The sequence below is a fragment of the Canis lupus genome, chromosome 17 (assembly GCF_003254725.2).
Source record: "Canis lupus dingo isolate Sandy chromosome 17, ASM325472v2, whole genome shotgun sequence".
Lineage (NCBI taxonomy): Eukaryota > Metazoa > Chordata > Mammalia > Carnivora > Canidae > Canis > Canis lupus.
In genome coordinates, this window is record NC_064259.1 from 17058796 (window position 1) to 17080181 (window position 21386).

Genomic DNA, 21386 nt, shown 5'->3' on the forward strand with positions numbered 1-21386 from the left:
GGTTATCGAGTTTCTTCAATATCTCTCAATATTTCAGGCCTTTTTCTCAGCTATTGTCTCTTCCCCATTGTCACCTGTGAAATCTGGTTAGATATATCATGAACATTATTACCCTTTCCCATCTATATCGTGTTCTTTGAATTTGACTTTTTAATTTTATTTTTATCCATTTTTCTTTCATTCAAATGTATGCTACTTTGGGTATAGATTTTAAACTTTTTTTATTGCTGTATTTCTAGGACACTAAAAAGGCATTTAACCTAATAAATTCTACAGAGTATTCTGACTGAGTAAAAATAACACCTCTGAAAAATATAAGAATAAAGTATCTGTATAAAATTCTGAATGATATATACTACAAATTCAGTTATACTCATCAAATTAAGAAATAAAAATGATCCTATCATAATGGTGGAAGACTACGAGTGTATCTATTAAAGTAGGAATAAACTGAATTAACATTTATTAAATGCTTATTTTGTGCTCTATTCTACCTCTTTTATACTACACTATACTGCTTAAAAGTATTATTACATAACATAATTTTAGAACTCCTATTTAAAGCAAAAATATAAAGAGAAATTAATAAAAAACAATTATTTTACATATTATAGTTTTCTGCTGAGAAAACATTGGACTATCTGTTGAAAATCCATGAAAATTAACAAGAAAGTTAAATAAAATAAACACAAACTTAATTAGAAAATATTTCTATATACTAACAATAGTCATTTGGAAAATACATTAGAAAAATTATTCATAATAACAGATTCAAATAATATGTTGAAATGCTTTAAAGAAAACTTATGGGAACCAAGCATAAAATAAAACTTTGTTGAGACATTAAAAAAATAAAAGGAATGGAGAACTATTACATCCCTGACTAAGAAGGCTGGGTCTTATAAAAATGACATTTATTTTCAAATTTATTTATGTCATGTGTTTCCAAATGCCAATGCTGAGGACATCAATTTAAGTATGTCAGTATGGATGAAATATATATACACACAAGTACACACACATATGCACACATTTCATAACAAAGAAGTTTGGGAAATGTTACTTATTCTCTTTCTTTACTGGATAATCATACAGGAATTCAAATGTTGGTAGTTCTCAGATAATCCACCATATGTAAATCTACAGTATATGCAGCTTTGTTTAACCAAGACTTATTGAATACATGTCTCTGGTAGCACCTTATTAACCTATGACACAGTGTTGTGCAGAATAACATCTTGGAAAAATGTGCTAATTAATTGGTTTAACCTAATAAAAGTCAAAATCTCAGTAGCAATTCAGTGTTAATCTTAAAGTGATTCTCATGTTCCCTTGAATGAATAACCAGTGGACACTGGTATATAAATCATTTTATGAAGTTATCATAAGCAACTTCTACTTTCAGATATTAAAACATAGTTTGAATTGGTCACAGCTAGAAGATCATTTTGGAAGTAGATGGAAAGATTAGTCCAGAAATTCCCATGTATTATTTTATCCATTAATGAATGTTTACAGAAGAGTAGTGAGTGTGCCAGAATAGTGCACATCTGTGTATGTCTTACGTTATCTAAGAACTTCATATCCACAGAGGAAAAATTATAAATCACTGGAAAAGACAAAAATAATTTATTAAATGATACTAGAAAATTGGTTATTTGAGTAAGCCATCAAATCTTACATAAAATCTCAAAAAACACATCAAGAAAAAATTCTATATTGGTATTCAGATTAATTTTCAATTATGAAAATTATAGAAAATATTTTCAAAAGTCAAAAATATATTTGATTGGAGCAGGATAATCTAAGTTTAAAAATAATAAAGGAATGGGTTAAATAGGTGAAGGGCATTTTTTTTTTTTTTGAGAGAGGAGAAGAAAGATGAAAGGTAGTCCAGAGGGTGAGGGAGAGAGAGGATCTTAAGCAGGTTCTACACCCAGCATGAAGCCTGATGCAGGGTTCAATCTCACAACCTTGAGATCATGATTTTAGCCAAAATCAAGAGTTGGATGCTTAACCCACTGAGCCACCCAGCCACCCCATGTGAAGGGGATTAAAGAGTACACTATCATGATGAGCACTGAGTAATACATAGCATTGTTGAATCACTATATTGTGTACTTGAAACTAACATAACACAGTAAGTTAATTAAACTGGAATTAAAATTTAAAACCTTAAAATAAATAAATAAACAAACGAATATACTGTACATTTATTTTCATACATTTTCATAATAATGTGACTACATTTTCAAAGAAAAAATAAATTAATTAATATATTGACATATTAACAATGAAATATTTATTTCCTAAAAATCTAAAACAAACAGAAAAAATAAAAACATTAAATTAAATATTTAAGGTAATAAATATTAATAAGAAATGTATAAATATTTATAACTTTAAGCATTTTAATCCCATTAGATAAATGTCCTAAGATCAGGAGCAGTAAGTAAATAGGGAAATTCAAATAAATAAATAAATAAATAAATATAGCAGATATACATTTCAGATGCACATTTCTCTTCATCATTGCGTATCATTGCGTAAAAATAATGTACATAACCGATGTATTAAAGAATGTTATTAGCCCATTTTCTTTTGGCTAGAATCCTGAAAGCCTGTCTATTTTTTTTTAAAGATTCTAAATTCATATCTTTCAATAGTAACTCTGAATGTGAATGGGCTTAATGACCTCATCAAAAGGCGCAGGGTTTCAGACTGGATAAAAAAGCAAGACCCATCTATTTGCTACAAGAGACTCATTTTAGACCTAAGGACACCTACAACCTGAAAATAAAAGGTTGGGGAACCATGTACCATTCAAATGGTCCTCAAAAGAAAGCAGGGTTATCCATCCTTTTATCAAATAAATTAAAGTTTATCCCAAAGACTGTAGTGAGATATGAAGAGGGACACTATATCATACTTAAAGGATCTATCCAACAAGAGGACCTAACAATCATGCATATTTATGCCCCGAATGTGGGAGCTGCCAAATATATCAATCAATTAATAACCAAAGTTAAGACATACTTAGATAATAATACACTTATACTTGGTGACTTGAACATAGCGCTTTCTATAATTGACAGATATTCTAAGCACATCTCCAAAGAAATAAGAGCTTTAAATGATACACTGGACCAGACGGATTTCACAGGTATTTACAGAACTTTACATCCAAATGCAACTGAATACACATTCTTCTCAAGTGCACATGGAACTTTCTCCAGAATAGACCACATACTCGGTTATAAATCAAGTCTTAACTGATACCAAAAGATTGGGATCATACCCTGCATATTTTCAGACCATAATGCTTTGAAACTAGAACTAAATCACAAGAAGAAGTTTGGAAGGATTTCAAACATGTGGAGGTTAAGGACCATCCTGCTAAAAGATGAAAGGGTCAACCAGGAAATTAGGGAAGAATTAAAAAGATTTGTGGAAACTAATGAGAATGAAGATACAACCATTCAAAATCTTTGGGATACAGCAAAAGCAGTCCTGAGGGGGAAATACATCGCAATATAAGCAGCCATCCAAAAACTGGAAAGAACTCATATACAAAAGCTAACCTTGCAGCTAAAGGAGCTGGAGAAAAAACAGCAAATAGATCCCACCCCAGCAGAAGAAGAGAATTAATAAAGATTCAAGCAGAATTCAATGAAATAGAGAACAGAAGAACTGTGGAACCGATCAACAAAACCAGGAGTTGGTTCTTTGAAAGAATTAATAAGATAAACCATTAGCCAGCCTTATTAAAAAGAAGAGAGAAAAGACTCAAATTAGTAAAATCATGAATGAGGGCAGCCCAGGTTGCTTAGCAGTTTAGCCTTGCTTTCAGCCCAGGGTGTGATCCTGGAGTCCCGAGATCGAGTCCCACGTCAAGGTTCCCTGCATGGAGCCTGCTTCTCCCTCTGCCTATGTCTCTGCCTCTCTGTGTGTGTCTCTCATGAATAAATAAATAAAATCTATAAAAAAATAAAATAAAATCATGAATGAGAAAGGAGAGATTACCACAAATACCAAGAAAATACAAACGATTTTAAAAACTTATTATGAGCAGCTATATGCCAATAAATTAGGCAATCTAGAAGAAATGGATGGATTTCTGGAAAACCACAAACTACTAAAACTGGAACAGGAAGAAATAGAAAACCTGAACAGGCCGATAACCAGGGAGGAATTTGAAGCAGTCATCAAAAACCTCCCAAGACACAAAAGTCCAGGGCCAGATGGCCTCCCAGGGGAATTCTATCAAACGTTTAAAGAAGAAACCATACCTATTCTACTAAAGCTGTTAGGAAAGATAGAAAGAGATGGTTTACTTCCAAACTCATTCTATGAAGCTAGCATCACCTTAGTTCCAAAACCAGACAAAGACCACACCAAAAAGGAGAATTATAGACCAATATCCCTGATGAACACAGATGCAAAAATTCTCAACAAGATACTAGCCAATAGGATCCAAAAATACATTAAGAAGATTATTCACCATGACGAAGTGGGATTTATCCCCAGGATTCAAGGCTGGTTCAACACTCATAAAGCAATCAATGTGATTGATCATATCAGCAAGAGAAAAAACAAGAACCATATGATCCTCTCAATAGATGCAGAGAAAGAATTTGACAAAATACAGCATCCATTCCTGATCAAAACTCTTGAGAGTGTAGGGATAGAGGGAACATTCCTCAACATCTTGAAAGCCATCTATGAAAAGCCCACAGAAAATATCATTCTCAATGGGGAAACACTGGGAGCCTTTCCCCTAAGATCAGGAACAAGACAGGGATGTCCACTCTCACCACTGTTATACAACATAGTATTGGAAGTCCTAGCCTCAGCAATCAGACAACAAAAAGAAATAAAAGGCATTCAAATCAGCAAAGAAGAAGTCAAACTCTCCCTCTTCACAGATGACATTATACTGTACATAGAAAACCCAAAAGACTCCGCCCCGAGATTGCCAGAACTCATACAGCAATTCGGCAGTATGGCAGGATACAACATCAATGCCCAGAAGTCAGTGGCATTTCTATACACTAACAATGAGACTGAAGAAAGAGAAATTAAGGAGTCAGTCCCATTTACAATTGCACCCAAAAGCATAAGATACCTAGGAATAAACCTAACCAAAGAGGTAAAGGATCTATACCCTAAAAACTATAGAACACTTCTGAAAGAAATTGAGGAAGACACAAAAAGATGGAAAAATATTCAATGCTCATGGATTGGAAGAATTAATATTGTGAAAATGTCAATGCTACCCAGGGCAATTTACACATTTAATGCAATCCCTATCAAAATACCATGGACTTTCTTCTGAGAGTTGGAACAAATCATCTTAAGATTTGTGTGGAATCAGAAAAGACCTCGAATAGACAGAGGAATTTTAAAAAAGAAAACCATATCTGGGGGCATCACAATGCCAGATTTCAGGTTGCACTACAAAGCTGTGGTCATCAAGACAGTGTAGTACTGACACAAAATCAGACACATAGATCAATGGAACAGAAGAGAAAACCCAGAAGTGGATCTTCAACTTATGGTCAACTAATATTCGACAAAGCAGGAAAGACTATCCACTGGAAAAAAGACAGTCTCTTCAATAAATGGTGCTGGGAAAATTGTACAGCCACATGAAGAAGAATGAAACTAGACCATTCTCTTACACCATCCACAAAGATAAACCCAAAATGGATGAAAGATCTAAATGTGAGACAAGATTCCATCAAAATTTTAGAGGAGAACACAGGCATCACCCTTTTTGAATCTGGCCACAGCAACTTCTTGCAAGATACATCCATGAAGGCAAGAGAAACAAGCAAAAATGAATTATTGGGACTTCATCAAGATAAAAAGCTTCTGCACAGAAAAAAAAAAAAAAAAACAGTCAACAAAACTAAACGACAACCTACAGAATGGGAGAAGATATTTGCAAAGGACGTATCAGATAAAGGGCTAGTATCCAAGATCTAGAAAGAACTAATTAAACTCAACAGCAAAGAAACAAACAATCCAATCATGAAATGGGGAAAAGACATGAACAGAAATCTCACAGAGGAAGACATAGACATGGTCAACATGCACATGAGAAAATGCTCTGCATCACTTGCCATCAGGGAAATACAAATCAAAACCACAATGAGATACCACCTCACACCAGTGAGAATGGGGAACATTAACAAGGCAGGAAACCACAAATGTTGGAGAAGATGTGGAGAAAAGGGAACCCTCTTGCACTGTTGGTGGGAATGTGAACTGGTGCAGCCACTCTGGAAAACTGTGTGGAGGTTTGTCAAAGAGTTAAAAATAGACCTGCCCTATGACCCAGCAATTGCACTGCTGGGGATTTACCCCAAAGATATAGATGCAGTGAAATGCTGGGACACCTGCACCCCAGCGTTTATAGCAGCAATGTCCACAATAGCCAAACTGTGGAAGGAGCCTCGGTGTCCATCGAAAGATGAATGGATAAAGAAGATGTGGTCTATGTATACAATGGAATATTACTCAGCCATGAGAAACGACAAATACCCACCATTTGCTTCGATGTGGATGGACCTGGAGGCTATTATGCTGAGTGAAATAAGTCAATCGGAGAAGGACAAACATTATATGGTCTCATTCTATTGGGGATTATAAAAATAGTGAAAGGGAATAAAGGGAAAGGAGAGAAAATGGTGGAAATATCAGTGAGGGAGACAGAATATGAGAGACACCTAACTCTGGGAAATGAACAAGGGGTAGTGGAAGGGGAGGTGGGCAGGGGGTTGGGGTGACTGGGTGATGGGCATTGAGGGGGACACTTGGCAGGATGAGAATGGCGTTATCCTATATGTTGGCAAATTGACCTCCAATAATTTTTTTTTAATATTTTATTTATTCACTTGAGAGAGCAAGAGAGCACAGGGAATTGGGCAGACAGAGGGAGAAGCCGACTCCCTGCTGAGCAAGGAATTCTACTCAGGCTCCATCCCAGGACAAAGAGATCATGACCTGAGCTGAAGGCAGACACTTAACTGAGCCACCCATTTGCCCCCTGAAAGCCTATCTTATTGGTCAGGCATAACACACCTCTCAAAAGAAATATTCTAGATCACTTCAAAGAACTACCTAAGGACCACATAGCAATAACCTCTATAACTATGAAAACACAATAGCAAATAATTGGCCTTTCCCCATCTATGAAGCTGACAGTGAGTTGAAGAAAGCAAAGAAGAGGAAAGGCCAGAGCACCTGATTGATTGTTGCGGTTTTGATTTATTTGCTCTTTTGTGTTTCGATTTAAGGAGCAACTGACTTGACTGGTTCTGAAGAACACTAAAGAATGAACCTGGTGACAGGTAGGAAAGTTTGGGCGAGAAGGAAGGCAGTGGGTCAGTGGATTTCTCTAAAGAAGGTCTATGAATCAAAAACGCCCACCAAACTGAGAAAGGAATGAAAAGTGGAGTTCTTGCTTTTCTTGCCAAAGCAATGTAAAAAGACCCAACGGCCCCACTACTTTAGGACTAGAAAGAAATAGTGGTTGTGTCACACCATCACCAACCAGATGCTACAGCTTATCTCCGAAAAAGGGCACTTGGGAGACATGGGAGGCCTATGGGTGGCCTGCACAGAATTTCTTCAATAACATAGACATCTGGGAATCCCTGGGTGGCTCAGTGGTTTAGTGCCTGCCTCTGGCCCAGGGCGTGATCCTGGAGTCCCGGGATCGAGTCCCACATCATGTTCCCTGCATGGAGCCTGCTTCTCCCTCTGCCTGTGTCTCTGCCTCTCTCTCTCTCTGTATCTCTCATGAATAAATAAATAAAATCTTAAAAAAAAAAAGAACATGGACATCAGAAATGCCACCTTTAGTTTGACTTCCATAACTTAGGCTGTTCCTTTCACATTAAAGGTGAAAAATTCAGAGCAAATATTATAAACAAGCCTACTCTCCAGAATAGTCCCCACCAAAGTGAACCCATGGCTGCCTTAAAGTTGAAAGCAGATCTTCAGAGGCAGACTCTGGGATTCTTAGATCAGTCATGAACAAAATGACTTTTTCATTAGAATACCTTAGAGATTTTTCAACTCATGATGATGGAATTCTGTCATTGCTAGCGACTACAGCCAGAGTGGCTAGTGTATGTTCCCTAAAATGGGATATGCCCACTGAGGAAATCAGGCTCCATGCACACATTTTTGAGGTGAGGGAGCAAAGGGCTGGTCCTGGGGACATGAATAGCAAGACAAAGTAATTAACAAAAAACAAAAGACAAGAAGCCTAGGTGAAGATGAGAGAAATTGGAACCCTTGCACGCTGTTGCTAGGAATGTGAAGTAGTGTAGCCACTACAGGAAACAGTACAGAGGTTCTTCAGAAATTAAACTAGAACTACCATATGATCCAAAAATCCCACTTCTGGATGTTTACCCAAAAGAACTGAAATCAGGATCTCAAAGGAATACTAGCATTCCAATGTTCATGGCAGCATTAAGTATGATAGTCAAAACATGGAGTAACTATGGCAATAATCTAAATGCTCATCAACAGATGAATGGATAAAGAAAATGTGGTATAGATACACAATGGAATACTATTCAATCTTAAACAAAAAGGAAACCCAATCTTACACAACAACATGGATAAAACTTGAGAACAGCATGCTCAGTGAAATAAGCCAGTCACAGAAAGGCAAATACTACATGATTCCACTTAAATATGAGGTGTCTAAAATAGTCAAAATCGTACAATCAAAGAGTTAAATAGTGGGTTGCCAGGGGCTGGGGGTAAGGGAAGGGAAATGAGCAGTCACTAATAAATGGGCATAAAGTTTCAGTTAAACAGGACGAATAGGACCTAGAGATCTATCGTACAACAATGGATCTATAGTCAACAATTCTATATTATACACTTAAAATGTATTAGGAGAGTAGGTCTCGTGTTAAGTGTCCTTACCACAAAAAAATAAAATAAAATTTAAAAGAAAAAGCTCTAATTTGCCTGTTTACACTCATCACTCATTAGCAGTGAGAAGTGGTTTTCCAAAAAGGCAACCCTTCTTTTCTCTCCCCGTAACATTTTCACACCTTTCACCCTTTCTGATGGAGAATGTTCTCCTGATTGCAGTTTTCTGTAGCCAGAGGGCCCTGTATATCCTTCCTCTCCTTACTTTGTACATCCAGCTGGGCAAAGTTTATTCTGTTTTATGTACCATAATCTGTCATGGCTGATTTTGTTATAACAAGATCTGAACAGATGGGGAATGGTTTGCTCAAGAATTACTTGCAATATGAGTGACCTATAGAAAAAATTGGGAACTGGAATGCAGTCCCTGCAATAAAATCCCAAACTCGTTATCTTCCCCACAGGATGCCCATGTATCTCGCCCCCACATGAAGGTGTTAATGACTAATCCAGAGACCTATAAAGGAGTCCAGTCCTCTGGTAAATAGCACATGCACAAACAAAGGAATAAGCAACAGAGAAAGGCAGTAATAATTCTTTGTCATAACTTGTCTTTCTGATTTTTTTCCCTATCAAGTGACATATATTTAAAAGATACAAACACAATCACTTAACAATGGAATGGAAATGCTGCAAATAAGGCAATTTCCTTAGAACTGGAAAGTCTCCAGAATTAGACAGATTCCCATCAGCATTTAATAAACTTTTTTAACACCTACTGAGTCCAATTTCATAGTTTTTCAAAGTTCTTGCTAAGCGTAACAGGAAAGATAATCAGAAACCCTTATGGACAATATGCTGTCTGAAAAGAATATTAAAAAAAAAAAAAGATCAGGCAATGAGGGCGCCATTAATCCTCTAATCCAACTGCCCATATTTATGTTGATTTTACAAAAAAAAAAAAATGCCATTCTAAGTTGTTAATGCCTCCGCCTCCACACCAAAGAGGCCATACAAATAAATTAAAAACTCCTTCTCTGCATAAGTTCTCTGTGGTTTAGTATGTTTTGCAGAGACTGCTCAATTAGAGCCAGCCCGAAGCCATTTCTATATTTAAAAAATTGCAACATTAACCATATGATCTTTGAACAGCATTTATGATCCAACTACATATTCCCTGCAGTTCCTAAAATAACATGAGTGGAGAAAATAAAGAAAATGGAGGGAAAGGAAGCTTTCACTATTTATGTTATATCACGGGCTTCTACTTCTGAAATAATTGCTTTTTATCTCCTTACCCATATGTGGGCATTGTCCATTATCTGCAGATCCTTCTCTGATACTCAGTCTGTATTAAAACACAGGCATCATTTTAAAAAATCAAATATAAATGCTTGGTTAAATTGTGCTATTGTCCTTTTCTGTTTTAAGATAGTTTCTTCTGTACAAATAAAATCAACATTTTGAAGGTTAAGACCACTGACCTTTCCATACTTTACACTAAATAAGTAAGTGTTAACTTCCATAGTTAATACTTAATAATAACAGAGTATTTATATCTAAATTTCATTTTTGATGGTCAAATGATTCACATCACACCTACTGGGGAAAAAAAGGGATGGAGTGAGATCATTTGCTGATGATTAGATCTGAAGCTGCTTCATTAGTCGGGGTAACAGCCGATCTTAGGAAGCACCTAGAATTTTCAGCGCTTCTCCACAGGCAGCTTAATATCTTCAGACAGGTGACAAAAGCTTCAAACTTGTCACCCTTAAGTTTTATTTCTGCCCTGCACCCTGAGTTCGGCATAGTTAGAAATCTAGGGCTTTATTACTCTGGAAACTTTCCCTACCATGACTCACAAACTTCGCCAATCATGTTCCAAAGCTACTCTAAAAAATGAGTCATTGGGGTAATGACACTCAACATTTCAATAGCTCTTTATCCATGTTAGTTAATTATCCTGCAATGCAGAAAATGACAATGGTTCTTACTTAGAGGAAAATGAATGGCTTTGCTAAAGTTGAGAAAGTCAGTGAAATTGGTCTCTAGAACACTGGGCATTTTGCCTCCACATATCCAGGAGAATATATTTGCTTTCCCCTCCCCTCTCCTGGACACTCAGCAACAAAGACTTCCCTCCTGCTATGTTGCCCTCCATTTATCAAAAATTCTGATAACTATTCTTTCAGCAAACCTCCGTCTGCTGCACCCCTTCCATGAACAACATAAACACCAGTGAATACTTGAGAGATTGGGTTAATGTCTCTGGCTTGGTTTAAAGCTGGAAAAAGTTTCGTGGCTTGAACAGATAAGTAGCTATAGGAAAAATCTAGAGGACTCTTTCTGCTTTCCCACCAAGTCTTCCTCCTCTGATCACTCTATCATCACTCATCAATCCACCACCATCACCATCCCAGCTGCCACATCACACACACACACACACACACACACACACACACACACAGCTTTCATCAGGCTTGATCTAAAGCTTTCCTTTCTTCTTCAGTGTGAAGCAAATCTAAATACTTTTCCATATCCTTATCAAAAAGCTGAGGTGGTATAGAATTTATCGAAGATTTATTAGAGATTTTTTTAAAAGTAGAGGAGAAATATATATGAATGCCACTTTACTTTCCTCCCAGTAAGTTCCTTCTGAAGACAAAGTGACTAGGAAAGTTAGAGTAAAAGCAGATTGTTTTTCCGAATTCTGTGGACTTTGAAAATACTCCTAAATCTGGCTGGTTGTATGTGTGTGTGTATGTGTGTGTATATAAACACAGCCCTGCCAATTAGAGGACAATACTCAGAATATATATTCTAGTAAGCTGGCAGGTCAGCAGAGACATTTTTCTCTCGTTATTGAAATAGAGAAAAAATATTTATTACATATGTCATATACCCAATGCTCAGAGAGGAAATGTGAACTTTTTGTGTTATATCCACTATAACTTTTCCTAAGGAATAAGTATCATCCCTTGTCCCATATCCATTGCTCCATTTCTGTCCTGACTCCCTCGAGGTGCACCCTATTATGAAATATACGGGTATCTTTCCTGTTAGTATGTTGCTTATTCTGCTTGTTTTTTTTCCCTCTATTTGCTTCACCTATATGTACATAAACACACACTTTATTAATTAGACACCAAAGGCTTTTAGCATATGTTTTAAATATGTATATACTTAGTGCATATTTTAAATATTGTTTTATAACTGGCTTATATTCTTCAATATTATGCTTTCTAAATTTCTTCAGATGGATAGGTACATACATGCATGCATAATACATATATATGATACAGAGAGAGGGAGAGAGAAGAGGGGAAAGGAAGAGAGAGAAACAGAAAAGAAAGATATAGACAAAGAGGGAAAAAAAGGAAGAAAAGAAAAAACCTGAGGGAGGGAGGGGGAAGGAGGGAGAGAGGTAAGGAAGGAAGGAGGGAAGGAGGGAAAGAAGAGGGAGCAAAGGAGGAAGGAAGGGAGGGAAGGAAGAAAAGTAGTCTTATTTTTGATATTTGCTATGAGTTTTGAATTGAGAATATGAGATTGAAGTTTCCTTCCCAGTTCTACTTAGTTCATAAACTTTTATTTTACCAGTTCACTTCCCAACTGATTTGTAACTACACCAATCATATTCCATTTCCCTATAGATGTCTGGGTCAGTCTCCTGACTCTCTTTCCCTTCACCTTAGATATTGGTTACTGCTACATTATTGCCACACATTAGTATAACTACGTAACATCCTAATTTTAAAAAACAGCAAGATTCATTCTCCTTTCCTATTTAAAATTCCCTGGCTATTCTTGAACCTTTACTTTCCTGTGGGAATTGTGGTGGAGTTAGTGTGTGGTAAATTTATCATGATTATGGGCAAATCATTGCCACAAAGGTATAGAAAATTATACGTAGGTAGCAAATAGTGTGTTGATGGCTCTCTTAGGGTTCCCAGGCCCGTTTTCAATAGGGGAACCATTCCCTCCCACACACAATTAATTCGCAGACTCCAGCTGGGTGTCCAACAATTCAACTCAATACTATCTACCTGGAGCTAGTATCAGATTCTATAGGTTAAGGATTTAGTCCTGTAAGAGTGCCCACCTATCCCATTCTCTGGATGCTAGTTACAAGCTTAAGCTGTTACCTCCACTTCAAACCCACCAGTTGCAGGTTGGAAGTTCTAATGACCGACACCTTTTGGGTTCCATTAATTTGTTAGAGTGGACCACAGAACTTAGGGAAACACTTACCTTTACCAGTTTATTAAAGGATATGATAAAGGTTATGAATCAATAGTCACATAAAGAGATATAGAGGGCAAGGTAGGGGAAAGGGCAAGTAACTTTCATACCCTTTCCAGGCATGCCCTCCTCCCTGCATCTCCACGTGTTCACCAATCTGAAGCTCTCTTTTTTGGGTTTTATGAAGGTTTCATTGTATGGTCATGATTAACTAAATCATTGGCCATTGGCTGATTCAGCCTCCAGCTCCTCTCCTCCTCCCAGAGGGCCTGGGGTTCTGAAACCAGGGGGGACTGAAAGTTCCAAAGCTCTAATCACATGATTTCCTCCTGGCAACAAGCCCCCCACTCTCCCTGCCTAGGACAAGATAAAAATCTCACCTTCATTAACACAGCAAAAGATACCTTTATTGACCTTAACACTTCAGAAATTACAAGGGTTTGGGAGCTGTGAGCCAGAAACTGTGGACAAAGACCAAATATATATGAGAAATATGTTTGGTCATCTGAATGTATTTCTTATAAATCACAATATTATAATAGCACCATGACCAATCCCACTGATAAGACTGCCTCATTCCTAAATTGTATCAGAGCACCAGGCACAGTTTAACCGGGACCTTCTAGAGTAAATGGTTCCACTTCTGTTCTCTTGTTCCTTAGAAGAGCAATCAGAGTGCTAACAAGGCAAGTGAGCAGGCACCTATCCATCAATGGGAGGACCTTTCAGAAATGCACAAATTCCCCCTGCAGAAAGGTCAAGGCTGGAAAGCGTCAAGGCCTGGGAACAGCAACTCTGTGGAGGACTTATTCCCATATCTACCTATTAAGGAAGGACAAAGACCAGGATACCCTCCATTCATATTTATAAGCTTTCAAGTTTAAGCAGTAACTGCGATTTCTGAACCCACTATCTGTTCCCACTAAGGCCCCGGTATCATGGAATAAAAGAAGGCTAGATCAAGAGATGTGGGATGTTAACTCCCTCCACTGCGTCATGAGCTTTTTTGCCTGCACCCATTCAACATGGGTGGTACAATACCTTCCAGGTAAGGACTACAAGGAAAGCATGATGAGTTTGGGAAAGCCAGGTTAGAGGCTTTGTTCATTCAACTCCCAGAGGCTGGTTAACATCTCATTTCTTGGGAGGGGGGTGGTGAGGGAGAGTGTCAAGAAGGAAAATGAATTACCACACAGGATCTTCATCAATCTTACCCATGGCCTTTTAGCACAAATAGAGGCAGGTAACTGTGCTAACTCTAACCATGTTACAAGGACAGTGTATTATCACGAAATTACTAATTTGTTGCTGGCGACAGTACAATTTACACATCTCCAGTCCCATCTCTAATTGTCTGACACTTATTTGGTGCTGAAAAGAAGCACACAGCAGGAGAAGGTCTGAGAGGCAAGCCAATCAGTTGAAGGCTTTCAGAAGCCACAATGGGCATACTCCTGGCTTGTAGGACTTCATAAGAAAAGATTTCAAAGGGGGAGAAAAAACCATTTCTGATAGGGAAAGGGATTTTTGAATCAGAAAACATTGTTTGATAGGGATAATATAAAAATTGGGACAATTTCTACTTTTTCTTACTCATAAGGCTGCTGTGACAGAATTTGAGATCATGGAAAAATGCTTTGTGAACCCAGAATCCTGACAGATGTGAGGAAAGCAGACGTGTCCTGGGGACTGTGTTATTAATCAGGGCTGGAAGGTTAGCAGATTCTCCTGCTTGTTGGATAATCCACTGACACCATTCTTTCTGTAGCAATTCCACTTGGGGGATTGCCACATCTTATATTTTTTGTTTATTTGTTTTTAATACCACTAGATAGTTAATCATCCCTAGCCTTCCTGTTTTCATCTCCTCTAAATATTTTGGCAGATATGTAAGGAATGAAAGAGTGGTGCCATCTGCCACCAAAGCAACCGGGAGTGTCCTGAACTAACGGAGCCCCACCCTGGATGCATCAAAGTCATAAAAAGCTGTATGTAGCAAGTACAGGGTCTCTTTGTCAGCCGCCATAGACCACAAAGATAATGAGGAGCAATAAGCTTGGAATACCTCATTTCCAAAGTGAAACACAGACAACAGTCTCTTAAGTTGCAAAGGCATGTTGGAAAGCTTTTTAGAAAAAAGGTTCAAAAACCTGTGAAGATGAATTATATGAATACTTTGTGGAATTAAAAGATAGCCCTTGTTAACAAGAAAATTCAAATGTCTTCTAGGAGTTTATACACACAAGAACATAGGCACATTTGTGTATGTAGAGAGAATTAACATTACAAAGTAATAATATGTTTGATCAGCTGTCAAATATATAGGTGCTCATGCATAAACAGGCTCTAAGATTTCAGAGAATGAAGGAATTCCTTCCTGCTGAGGAGCAGGCAAGGTTCCATGGAGGAGGCCTTGATTAGGTTTACCTTAAACCACAGGCGTGTATTTGTGTATGTTTGTGTGTGTGCTCGTGCACGTGTGTGTGTGTGTGTGTGTTTGTGTAAAAGGGAAACATATAGCCAGATCAGTTGGGAATATCATTATTGAAGACTTTAAAGACAAACTGAGCAATCCTGTGTAGAAGACCATGGGATCACTTAAGTGGGAGCAAAGGATCTGTGCAGAAGATAAAAGCAGGTAAATCTTGAAAAGAGCCATTTGGCAAGATTACAGAGGTCCTTCATTACCAGAATAAAAGGAAGGACCATGAGGATTAAGGAGGAGAGATTCAGTCATCATGCACAGCATCAAGCAGTTCCAACATTGGCCCTAATAACTGAATGAAAGGAAGATTAATCTCAGAGAATATCTGAAATGTTGGTTTCTTACAGAGGCTGCCAGACAATTAAATGTGATTTTATATGTTTTAAATTCATTACAGTATTCAGTACTTTAATAGTTATTAGATAAGCTTGTGGAAACCTAGCTTTACTTCGTGGCAATTTAATTTTGTTGAATAATTTTATTATCTCATAGAGATAATAAAGACTCTGAAAGAGTCAGCAATGGGTTGACTTGCCAAAACTTCAACAAGATTTTAAATCATTTTGAATAAACTATCAAAAAGCTAATTGAATTACATCTACACTCTATCAAATCATTAGTCATCAAAGTAATTTCGGGCAAAAAGTCAGCATGATGTGTCATCTTGGGCCATAGATGGGTCATAGTGGAGCCCAAGATTATATTGCATATCACTGTGTATATCACACTCTCATAGTGACTGTAGGAGAGGGACGCATAACCAATCATGTGTCAAGTGGTGAGTCAGAATCCACTCAGTCTGTTCTGATCAAATTCTTGCCATTTAAGAATACAAGACATACAAAGGACGAAACAAATATAATTTTAGCACTTAAGCATGAATTTATTAGAATTGTTTATCCAGAGAATTGTCCACTAATATTTGCCAAGAATACACAAGTTACCTAGATATTATAAGCAACTGATGAGCCTCCTCTCAGAATGGCTAAGAAGAAAAAAATCATAGTAAAAATTGGGAATGAAATTTTAAACTATATACTCACTTCATCCAGAGATTCATTCATTCAATTAAATATTTACTGAGGCCTATGATATGGTAAGCATCATTCTAAGTATTGAACATGTAGCAATGAACAAAAATAGTATGTATCCATGAAGTATTAATTCTAGAAGGAGGCAGATAATAAGAAACAAACAAAAAACGAAGTTAGTGTTATGTCAGGTAATGGTAAATTCCTTAAAGAAAAAAATAAGCAGAGTGGAAGGATAAAGAGTTTCACCAGGCATTTTGTTAAATACGGTGGTCAAGGAAAGCCTATGTAACATTTAGGAAGAAATCAGACCTATGAGAAGAAGATGGTCTTGCACATATCTAGGGGAAGATTATTAAAGGTAAAAGTATTAGTAAGTATAAAATTTTAATACAGGATTATGTTTCCTGCAATGGAGGAAGAGAAAAAAGTCAATGAAGCTAGAGTATAGTGAGATAGAGAAGAGTGGTGATGAGGCTGGAGAGTTAGCCAGAGGGTCAAATAACAGAAGCACTTAGTTTAAGTTAAGGACCTTAAATTTGAATCAATATATGATGAAAAGCCTTAGGAAGGTTTTTTTGTTTTGTTTTGTTTTATAAAGTTGATATAATTTGATTTGTCCTTTAGAGGATTCATTCCAGTTGTTTTGTGAAAAAATAGACTGAAGGAAGAAAGTATAGGAGTAGGGACATAAGAGACTACAGTAATAGTCCAAGCAAGAGATGTGGAAACTTGGGTATGGTGATAAATGATCAGCTTGGGGATAGATTTTGAAGTTAAGGCCAACAGGATGGATTGAATACTGGAAGAGTGAAAAAAAAAAAAGGCATCAAGGAATATCTAGTTTCTGGCTTTAACAGTTGAGTTAATGGTAGCACCGTGTCCTGATGGGGACCCAGGAAGAAGAGCACACTGGCAGGAATGGCATTGAAAAGTGGATACAGTGAGTAGGCACTTGATTATAAGTCTGGTGTTTTGGACTGGAAAGAAGACTTTAGAGCCTTCAGAATGTAGATGGTTATTTAAAACAATGGTACTGGTGGAGAATTCATCCAAAATGAGTGTAGATATAGAAGAAATTCAGGACCAAACCTGGGGCATTCCAAAATTAAGAAGTTTCAAATTGAATAGAAATTGGCCAAGGAGACTGAGAATATAGATCAGAAAATTATGATTACTGAGAGCTGTCCAGAGGTCAGGGTGTTCATCTTGCTTCAAAAAAGATGAGATTATTAGTGTACCACCTAAAATGGATACATCAAATAAGACCAGGACTAAGAAATAATGATTCATGTTGCTGATGGACTTGATTGGTATTAGGAAAAAAAAGTTTCAGTGGTGATATGGGGACAAAAATCTGATTGAAGTGAGTTAAAAAACCAGAGAGAATGGAAAGCTCAAGATTTTATGTGATAAAGAGAGGAGAATAGGAAGACAACTAGAGGCAAACCTTGCTTTCCAGTTTGTTCTGTGTGGGAAGTAGACAACTTATACCAATGGAATTAAAGCAAGTACGTCTCCTCAAGTGGGCAAAATCCAAACCCAAACTAGCCATTGTCTAGATTCAATGTAATGAATGTAAGAGGCTTTCTATTATTAAATATATCTTCCATAGAAAAGTAATTATATGTATTTACATTTGCATATACATATATTTGTATGTATGAATGTACATATGTGTAGAGAAAGACACTGAGAGAGAGGAGAATGCATTTACACATTAGTATGAAAGGGAATATCGGGATCCCTGGGTGGCGCAGTGGTTTGGCGTCTGCCTTTGGCCCAGGGCGTGATCCTGGAGACCCGGGATCGAATCCCACGTCAGGCTCCCGGTGCATGGAGCCTGCTTCTCCCTCTACCTGTGTCTCTGCCTCTCTCTCTCTGTATGACTATCATAAATTAAAAAAAAAATTAAAAAGGAATATCATTTACCTATTGCCCAACTTTAGATACAGAACATTAGCGGAACTGAATATACTACAAGCATGCCCCTCATTGATTGCATCTCTCTCTCCTTTATCCCGCTACTTTGAGTTTTGTATTAATCATACCATTGCTTTTTAAAAATAGTTTAATCATATATTCTTTAAGATTTACTTATTTACTAGAGAGAGAGAGAGAGAGAGTAGTGTGGGCAGAGGGAGGGGCCAAGGGAGAGGGAAAAGGAGAGAAGCAGACTCTCCTCTGAGCATAGAACCCTGAGATCATGACCTGAGCTGAAATCAAGAGTCTTAACCTAATGAGCCACCCAGGTGCCTCTCCTCATATATATCCCCAAACAGTATTACTGTTTACTCCAATATTCATAATAATTTGTATTTAAGTGGGAACACACTCTCTAAATATCTTTGACTTACTTTTTCAATAGACATTGTATTTTTGAGATTCACCTATTTTAATTTATGTAGCTATGGCCCATTCAGTTTTGCTGCTGTGTAGTATTTATTATGATATATGGATATAATAAAATTGTTTTACCTATTTTATTGCTAATAGACAAAACAAATGCATTACTTTTTCTAGGATATATGTCCAGGAATCAAATTTGTGGGTTATAGCATTCACCCATCTTCAATGGTGTTTGGTAAAAACACACTGTTTTTCAAAACGTACTAATTTATACCCCCTGTTCCAGTGTCTGATGGTTTTCACCGCTTCAAAACATCATCAACACCTGGAATTCTCAGACTTCAGTTGTTATCCATTTTGCGGTTATGGAATGGTAACTCAACAACCCCTGGTTATTAATCATGTTTGGCAACTCTTTACATGTTTATATCCATTCAGATTTTCTATTTTGTGATGCTTTTTCTTTTCTTTTCTTATTTTTCTCTTGGGTTGTTTTGTCTTGTAATAATGTCTGTCTTCTTCAAGGTCTGTTTCTATCCCCAGTATGAGCTATGCTGTACCCTATAACTCCTAAGCACAGGAAGGTAGTAGGTTTGACATAATCTCCCACTGGAAAAAACGGTACTGGAATGTTTTGTTTTGCTGTTTCATGCTATTATTTGAGATGGTTCCAACCACCAGGAAGAGAGAAGCAAGGCATAAGCACTCATCCACATTTATTGATTTGAAAGGTTCTAAGTGCTGTGTGTATTAACCAAGAAGACTGACTACAAGATTGCAGCCTTCTCTTGTCTTGTACTTCATCACACCAAACAATGTCATTCCCAATGCAGGACTGACAGGCACTCATGTCCAGCTTCAGTTCTATATCCCCAATCCATTAGTATTGGCTCGAAGTTAGCTTTTTGAATACAAGATCAATTCTAATATAGTTACATTGACTTCTCTGTCTATCACAGAGTAGATAGAAAGTTGAGAGGGATCAATAAATTCCAAACAACAAGTCAGAAAATACATAGTGTATATGAACCGGTTAGCATGCATGGATTTCTCTGTGTTAGTCATTGATTCAGATATAGGTAGTCCAGAGCTAATGTGTTTGTATCCACATCTAAAAGCCAATAGGGAAATCAACTCCTCGAGCTACATCTTTAGCTGAATAGAAAATAGGACATGACAAAATTCTTGGCTCTGTACTAAAAATATTACATTTTCTGGATCCGTGTTATCTCTTCAGACTTCATCATGTCTTCTTTCCAGACATTTATGTTGGACTGGTCTAATTTGCCTTGCCCTGCAATATGTACTTCTTTGTGCATATTTTCCAGTATCCACAAATAGCAACCCTTTACCTTTCAACTCCATCATTGTCATAAATGTCCTTTCCATCTCTTTCCTGTCTAAACAGATCATCCTGTAATAAAAGCCGTGCCCAAGACTATATTTTCTATTCTTCCATTAAGCCTTTAACCCCATTACTCTAAGGAGATTGTCCAGGTGCCAAAATCCTCCAGCACTTATTCTCGTTAGCAATAATTAGGAGTCTTTTTATGTCTTTCTAGCATGGTTAGTTTTCTGTGTTTGCTCCCCAACAAAATAATGACACCTGATGATCTGGGGCTGTGTTGGGGGTATCTTTTGTATATTTGACCCATGTAGCTTATTGACTGCATGTAGTTACCTAATGAAAACTGAATCAATAGTATAGGTATGCTTGCACTCAAACCTCTTGCTAATGTCATGTTAAGCAAAGTTGACCAATCTCCTCCAGGACCCTGCTCTCCTTTTAAGCTGAGGAACTCAGTCCAGTAACTTCTGCATTTCCATCCTGTTCTTCTTTTACCCATCCTGACTATAGTTTCATCTTTTAGGGTGAGTACCTGTTATTAAACAAAGAAAAATCAAGCTAAAATAGTTAATGTAATCCTGGCTGAGATATGGGCATGCTAATGGGCACGCTTTTCCTTTCTGAGGTTTACTCACACATTCTGGTATCTCAGAGACTAGCATCTTGTTCCTAAATTTCATAATAAAGATTTTAAATTTTTCTAAAGATGAGACAATCCTATTCTTATAGAATCTTGAGCTATCTTTAGATCTGATCACTTAGGAAGTTATTGGTAATACTAAAGTTAATAGTAAATGTTGTGTTAAAAAAACTCTTATATAATGCCAACTGTGTATTGGGTATAATTCCTAGAGCTTGATAGATGTTAACTCATTTAACTTGTATACAAATGTCATGAAATAGATACTATTACTCCACTGAATAGTCTCCCTTCACCACCCTATGTCATGTCTCCTTCATTCTTCATCTGCTTCAGGCTCCTTGCCCTCTGGTTTGTCCTTAAATCTAGCCATGAGAGATACCAGAAATATGT